This window comes from Trematomus bernacchii, unplaced genomic scaffold, assembly GCF_902827165.1.
Source record: "Trematomus bernacchii unplaced genomic scaffold, fTreBer1.1, whole genome shotgun sequence".
NCBI classification, from domain to species: Eukaryota; Metazoa; Chordata; class Actinopteri; order Perciformes; family Nototheniidae; genus Trematomus; species Trematomus bernacchii.
This window is the reverse complement of record NW_022987668.1, coordinates 1,965,318-1,972,086: the sequence shown is the minus strand read 5'-3', so window position 1 is coordinate 1,972,086 and position 6,769 is coordinate 1,965,318. Positions and strand designations below refer to the sequence as shown.

General features: G+C 39.7%; 1 protein-coding gene across 1 annotated transcript in view; it reads left to right on the top strand.

Moving 5' to 3' along the window:
• Positions 1-2,817: 2,817 nt before the first annotated feature.
• sptbn1 (spectrin, beta, non-erythrocytic 1) overlaps positions 2,818-6,769 on the top strand; it is a 117,975-nt gene continuing 114,023 nt past the window's right edge. The window contains exon 1 of the mRNA XM_034135969.1: positions 2,818-2,948. The gene's annotated coding sequence lies outside the window, so the exon portion shown is untranslated. The remainder of the gene's footprint in view (positions 2,949-6,769) is intronic.

The following is a 6,769-nucleotide window of genomic DNA, read 5'->3' as shown; positions in this document are numbered from 1 at the left end:
GTGCAATATACCGGCGGGCCAGATCTAATAGTAATTAGAAATTATCCTGCGGGCCGAAATTAAATCCACCAAGGGCCTGATTTGGCCCCCGGGCCTTGAGTTTGACACGTGTGCTAAGGGAATCATGATGTAGAAGTTTGGTCCTAGGCTGAAACCAAATGTCTCTTTGGGCCAAGTCAACATCTTAAAAGACATTTTTTAAATCACATCTGTAAACTTTAACAAAATTGAGCCCAGATTTAACCTGGACTCCAACAATTGTGTACATCTGGAAATGTCCAAATAAGTGCATAACGGATCTTTCTGTAAAAACAGTCTCCTTCTCTGCCCCTTTATTCTCAGGTGAGTGAAACAGTGAGATACTGAGAGGACAAACGGAGCGCCTGATGATTCATCGTGTGGGAGGACTTAAAGAAGCTGCTTCATGGTTTGAGGCTCATATGGTGCAGGTTTCAGGGGGAGGACAGGGGACATCAATATGTAGAACATCTGAATCCCCCTCAATAAAAACGTGAAAGGAGCAGAGGACTTTTATTTTCAAAAGCTGCCAGAAGCAACAGTCCCTCTGGTAGAGTAGGTGGTAGTTGTAATTAATATATATATATATATTATGGACATAAATCAGTGTCATATGCATGAACTTTCCACAAGTGAACTGACTCGGAATGGATCATATTAAATACAAGTAATGTCATTTGATCTACAGGAGAATACATAATGAATAAATGGCTTTTTTGATTTCATGCTGCTTGTTGTGCATCATATTGATACATGTATGTATATTTGACATATCTGTACATTTGCATGAAGTGGGAAAAGATGCAAATTAGTTGCCTTTTTTGTATATTTATAAATGATATATTCATTTTAATAAAGCTATCTGACTCTTGATCTGGACGATACACAGAATTAGAGACTGACATGTTATTGTATTGACCTTATTCACCTTTTTATGTGAATCACTCATACATACATTTGTTGTACAAGTGTTGATATATTCTTCATTGCATCTGTTAATTTCTCTGTTTTTGTTGTATGTTTTTTCTCCACTAGATCACTTTTTGGCTGCTTTAGTATTGTATTCAAATAACTTTACAAATGTATAAATGTATTTTAAATCTGGCGCTTGAATGTTGTAATTTCCTTTGTATACAAAAAAAAAGGCATATCCACTGTTATTTGATGCAGAACAAATCCTCAGCATGCAGGAAATTAAATGTTTGATGGCCCAGATTAAACCCGGGGGAGGAACCCCAAAAGCTCCCACCCTCCCCCCTTCCTCATGGAGAAACCGACCCCCTTAGTCTCGTCAGTGGTTGTTTAAATGGAGGAAAATGAGAAGGGTCTCCACAAACTCAAACATCACATGTAACACCACAATTGTGAGATATATATATTTATAACACTAAATGGTATTTTCTTTATAGATTCATTCCGTTAGATCCCCAACTTTTGTGTTTGGCATCACTCTCTCTCTGCAGACCCCCCCCCCCCCCCCCTCCTCCTCCTGACTGCTGGCTGAATCTCCGCCTCTCACTCAGACTCTGGGAGCGCTTCATTTAAACTCCACTGCAGCCCTGAGGGGCGGAGACAATCCAGTAGTACAGATGAACCCAAATTATGCATTGTCACTTTTACTTCCTATTTTTCAACCAACAGTCTTATTATCTATTTATTTTTTTGTATGTTTTTAAATTAAATAGATATTATATTCAACTTTATTGCTATAGTTTACTACGACAACAACATGCAGTTTAGCATCTGATCAACAAAAAAAAGTGCATACAGTATGATTAGGGTACTACTAAACAATATAGTAAATGTAATACACATAATACAGTCAGAAGTTAATATGAATACAATGGACACAATGCAATGGGTCTTAAAATAAGATAAGATAAGATGGATCTTTATTAATCCCCCGTGGGGAAATTCAATAGTTTAACAGCAACAGGGTAAGAATGAAAATCAGGACGGTATTATTAATAATACAATAAAATCGGGGGGAAATGTGGGCACCCTGCACGAGAAGAATATTAACAGATGGTGGAACAGATTTTGACTTTTCAATGGGCCAACTATATTTCTGTCTGTTTCATAGTGCAGTAGTTTTGGATCAAATTCTAGTTTACGATATGTTTAGTTATGAATAATATTAGACAGTGTTTGATTGTTTGTTCTGACTCTCTGTGTGTTTTCCAACTGCAACCTTATGTTTATTTGTTTTAAGCGCCAATGCACATCATTTAAAATTAGCCTTAGTGCCAAATTTTGACAAACAGGCACATTTTATCCGCAGTCCCTGACACGTATTTGACAATAAAGAAAACATACAAGAAAGGAAATGGACCATAACGCTTTGAAGGAGTTTCACGAATAAATTATGAAAGCGATTAATCAATATTTTAGATACAGTCCTAAATAAATGTGTTAGAGTTATATGCTATAATTAATAGGAATTATTACTTGTTTCTTTAGAGAACTTTATTACAGTGTGCACCCTTTACTTTAAGTTCTTATGTTTGTACAAATATTTGTACTTTATTTATTTCTAAAATGGTGGGACTGTCACAATTCCAAATATCCCAATTCAGATTTAAAAATAAAATATGGACCAATGAAATATTCAAACACAGATCAAAGTAAACATTTATTGCTTGCTTTGCATATTTTCAATATCCCAAATAAACTATTACATCCTCACTTTGGAAGCATTCACAGTGTAGCTCCGCCCCCCTCGTGCTGTCCGGTGAGTAAACCGAGTGCACCGTCGATGCAGTCCGGGCTGAGAGAGAGAGGCAGCTGAGGGGGGGGCGGGGTGATGAAGAGGAGGAGGAGGAGGATTGGTGGATTTGAGGACTCTGTGCTCCTGCGTTGTTTTCGCTCCAAGCAGCCCCACCGTCCTTCACTCCGACCGGGACTCCTCTTCGCTTCTCCCCGGCCTACAGGTGAGTGAAGCCGGCCTCTGCTTCTTCCATTCACCGCCTGTTTTCACTTCATCCGCAGGCAGCCTCTACACGGATTTTGTTTCATTGTGCGGATGGGGGAGCATCCACATCCACGACGGCTGTATGTATGTATGCATGCATGCGTGTGCGTGTGTGAGAGAGAGTGTGTGTGTGTGTGTGTGTGTCTCCCAAATCGCGTGATAGCTGCTGTCTCGTGTTGATTGTTTAAACCTCAAATTAAAGCCGCACACCATCATGGTGGTGCATCAGCGGGCTGTTGGTGCCAAAAGAGGCCAAGCAGAGAGCCTCTTCTCCGGGCTGTGTGTCCCTGCTTTACCCTGAATCTCTCCATCGCGTTTTGAAGTTGTGTTAGTGTGTGTTTTTGGATGTGTGTGTGTGTTTTGGATTTAGTGCGCCACTGCTGCTTGTGTTTTGGTGAACTCAGCAGCTCTCTCTATGTTTTTACCTCTCTCATCGTGGATGTGTTGAAGCCAGGAGATGGAGTTGATGAAGATGGTGTTTGTGCAGGCGTGGTCGTTTCTGCTGACCTCAACTCCAGAGCAAAAACACTAGAATATTCCACAATGCTCCTGTAATATCTCTACAGGGACTCTCAGTGACTGCAGTGACCTTCTCTCTACTTTGTGGTGCATTTTAGTGTCATTGTAACACCTCTGAGTGCATGTTTGCACACGCATCTTTATTATTGTAGTTTAAACTGATCCCAAAATGGACTAAACCACTCCTGTGGTTGTAAATAACCAGATTAATTGGATCTTTGTGCAGCTTTTAGTAGTTTGGCAGTGTTCCTGCAGTGATTTGGCAGATTTCAGGGTGTATTTTAAGGTCACTGTGGTTATAAATAACCTGATTGTTGTGATATTTGGTAGTTTTACCTTATATTTTCTCTTTGGTTTGATATTCCAGCAGTGATTTGGCATATTTGGATCTATTCGAGCTTACTGTGGTTGTAAATAACCAGATTTGTGTGATCTTCGTGCACATTTTGTTAGTTTGGATGAGTCCCCGCAGTGATTTGGCAGATTTGAGTGTATTCTAAGGTCACGGTGGACTTTCTGTGACAGTATAACGAACGCTGGTGCTTTGAGGCATTTTTTTGTTGCGCAGACCCCGTTTCAGATCCTGTAGAGCAATTATGTAATCAGATACAGCCTGGACTCTCTCCTCCTCCCTCCCCTTCTTCATTTCTCTCCCTCCTCCTCTGTTCCTTCTCTAATCTGACGTCTTCTTATTCCTTCCCACCCAGTTTTTTCTCATTTTACACTTTCTCCTTTCCTCAATCTTTGGCTCATGTTGCTCCCTGTCCTTCTCCAGATTCCTCTTCCTCAGCTTTTCTCTTATAATTGTTTCTCCCCCTCCTCCTCCTCCACCACCACCCTTCCTCTCTACTTCTTTGATGCAGCAACCAGAAACATTTGGCAACTTGTTGACTGGAGCCTTTAAAAGTCACAGTGAGGTGTCGGGTTGTTCTCCTGCTGCTTTCACAACACACTGCGGTAAAACTAGAATGATAATGCTTACTCCTTTGAATCAGATTATAATGTTAAACACCATTAGTGTTTGCAGTGAATTTGGAGAAAGTCAGGGGATTACAAACATACAAAAACACAGATGTGAAGACAATCTATGTGTTAACTTTAACATCTTCTCAGAACATGCATCTCCAAAATGTCCTTTGAAATCAAAGCTTTAAGTTCCTTCTGCAGTTTAAATGTAAGCGACACATTTTGTATCACTTGAGTCATTGCCAATGTAAACAAGATTGTTCACATCGAAGTTAACTGATACTAACACAGTAGATGAAGGACTTACTGGTATGCTTTCTGTCACATGACTTTTGTCTGTATTGTTTGAAATTCTTACATGGAGGATATCTTTTTAAGGATTGTTTGTTTGCTTGTCAGCAGGATTATTGAAAATCTGCTGACCCCATTTTCATTAAACTTGCTGGCAGGGTATCGCATGGGCCGAGGAAGAACCCATTCAACTTTGGGGCGGATAGACACATTATCTTTCAATTTAATTACTATTGCAAGACAGAGCATTTGGCGGATGTCTGTACTGTCTGAATGCCTTTCTAGTTTTTGTGTTGGATACCTACGTTTTTTTTATACCTTACTCAAGAACTCAAGTAACTACTTTACACATTTGGTGTTTCATTAAAACGTCAAAATCAAAGCAGCAGAACTGAAGACATCTTTTTTTTATTCCACACATTAAAACCTGGTGGCTACATTACCCATAATGCATCTCAACCTCCTACATTCTGATCTGAGATGGTGATGTATTAATCCTAGTAGCAGCTGAAGTATCCTGCAGCAATGACCTCACTTCTTTCCAACCCTTACTTCATATATATATATTTTTCAAACTTGTTGCACTCGGCCATTTATCAGACGTCACGCGGCTCCCTCTGGAGACGCTAAAGGCTCTTTAGTACTTTAAAAACACCCTTTGACTTTACACTCACAATAAAGCACATTAGGTTGACTGAAGATACTTCATATATCATTTTAATGTGATTCAATTCACTTCTTGGATATACACGTTAAGCAACCTCCTCCCACATTTAGCCATATTCCTCTGTTAATAATACTGCAAACAGGAACCCTCTTTAAATGCTGCACTGTACCTTTTCTAAAAACACGTTATTCTCCGTGGGGCGTTCGCTGACGTGGTCAGAATGCAGGTCTGCTGTTAGTGTTTACAGGCTGTTTAGATGAAATGGAGCAGAGCCACAAATGGATGGTAGAGAGAACCGGGCGCAGCAGGGTTTATGGGAAATGTGGTTTCACTTATAGGAACACAAAATGCTTTATGCAGCATCTTTTAAAAAAACAACATTGTCTGGACCTGTTTCCTCTGGTTCTTCCATGAAGCTATTAATTGAATGCATTTATCAAATCACATCCCCTCGGTCAGTTTGATTCTCTGCTCATAAGTGATCTGCAGGGAGGGATGAAGGGAATCGATGCTGCAGGAAACGGTTGGCTGTAATTTGCCTCAAACTTGTTCTCTCCTTCACTAAATCCTCCTGGCTGGTGATGATGAAGCAGGTCTGCTGTGTGATGCAGAGCGAGGTTTCAGCTGTAAATGATAGGCTGTGCTGCAGCCGGCGCCTCAGATAGCAGACGGCAGAGTCCTGAGCTCTTCAGCTTCATCATTTTAATACCAGGCTAATATTAACCTGAAGGGCTCATGTCGCATTTCATCAGAGCGAGAGGAAGGAGCGCACAGAGGACTTCAGATTTATATTGCATAATGAAACCTCTCACTGGATACAGTCTAAAGTATGTACATGCACATTAAGACATGTGTAAAGCTATGGAGAAGCTAACACTGAAATATGTTCATTTGAAGACAATATTTATAGCTCTTTGAACTGCTAGTGGAGATTTAGCAATAACCCTAAAGCTGCTATTAAATATCTGATCTATAGGGCGGCATCAAACCATTTTCTTTAAATTATCTATCGTCATTTTGGTCTACAAAATGTCATAAAATAGTGACCAATGTCCCTCCCAGTTTCTTAAAGTCCAAGATGATGTCTTTAAATCTCAAATGAATACACTTTAATGTATTATAAAACAGAGAAAGTCATGAAATCTCCATAATTTAGAGTCTGAACGTGGCGTTTCCTGACATTTTTGTATTAAAATGCTTTAACAACTACAAATAGCTGGATCTAATCTTTGCAGCTAGAGTGCAAAATTAACTATTTTTGACTAATTGGCTTCACATTTGCAACCACTCGATAAACATTATGTTTGAAGCTTCTTGATTGACTATTAAAAACTATC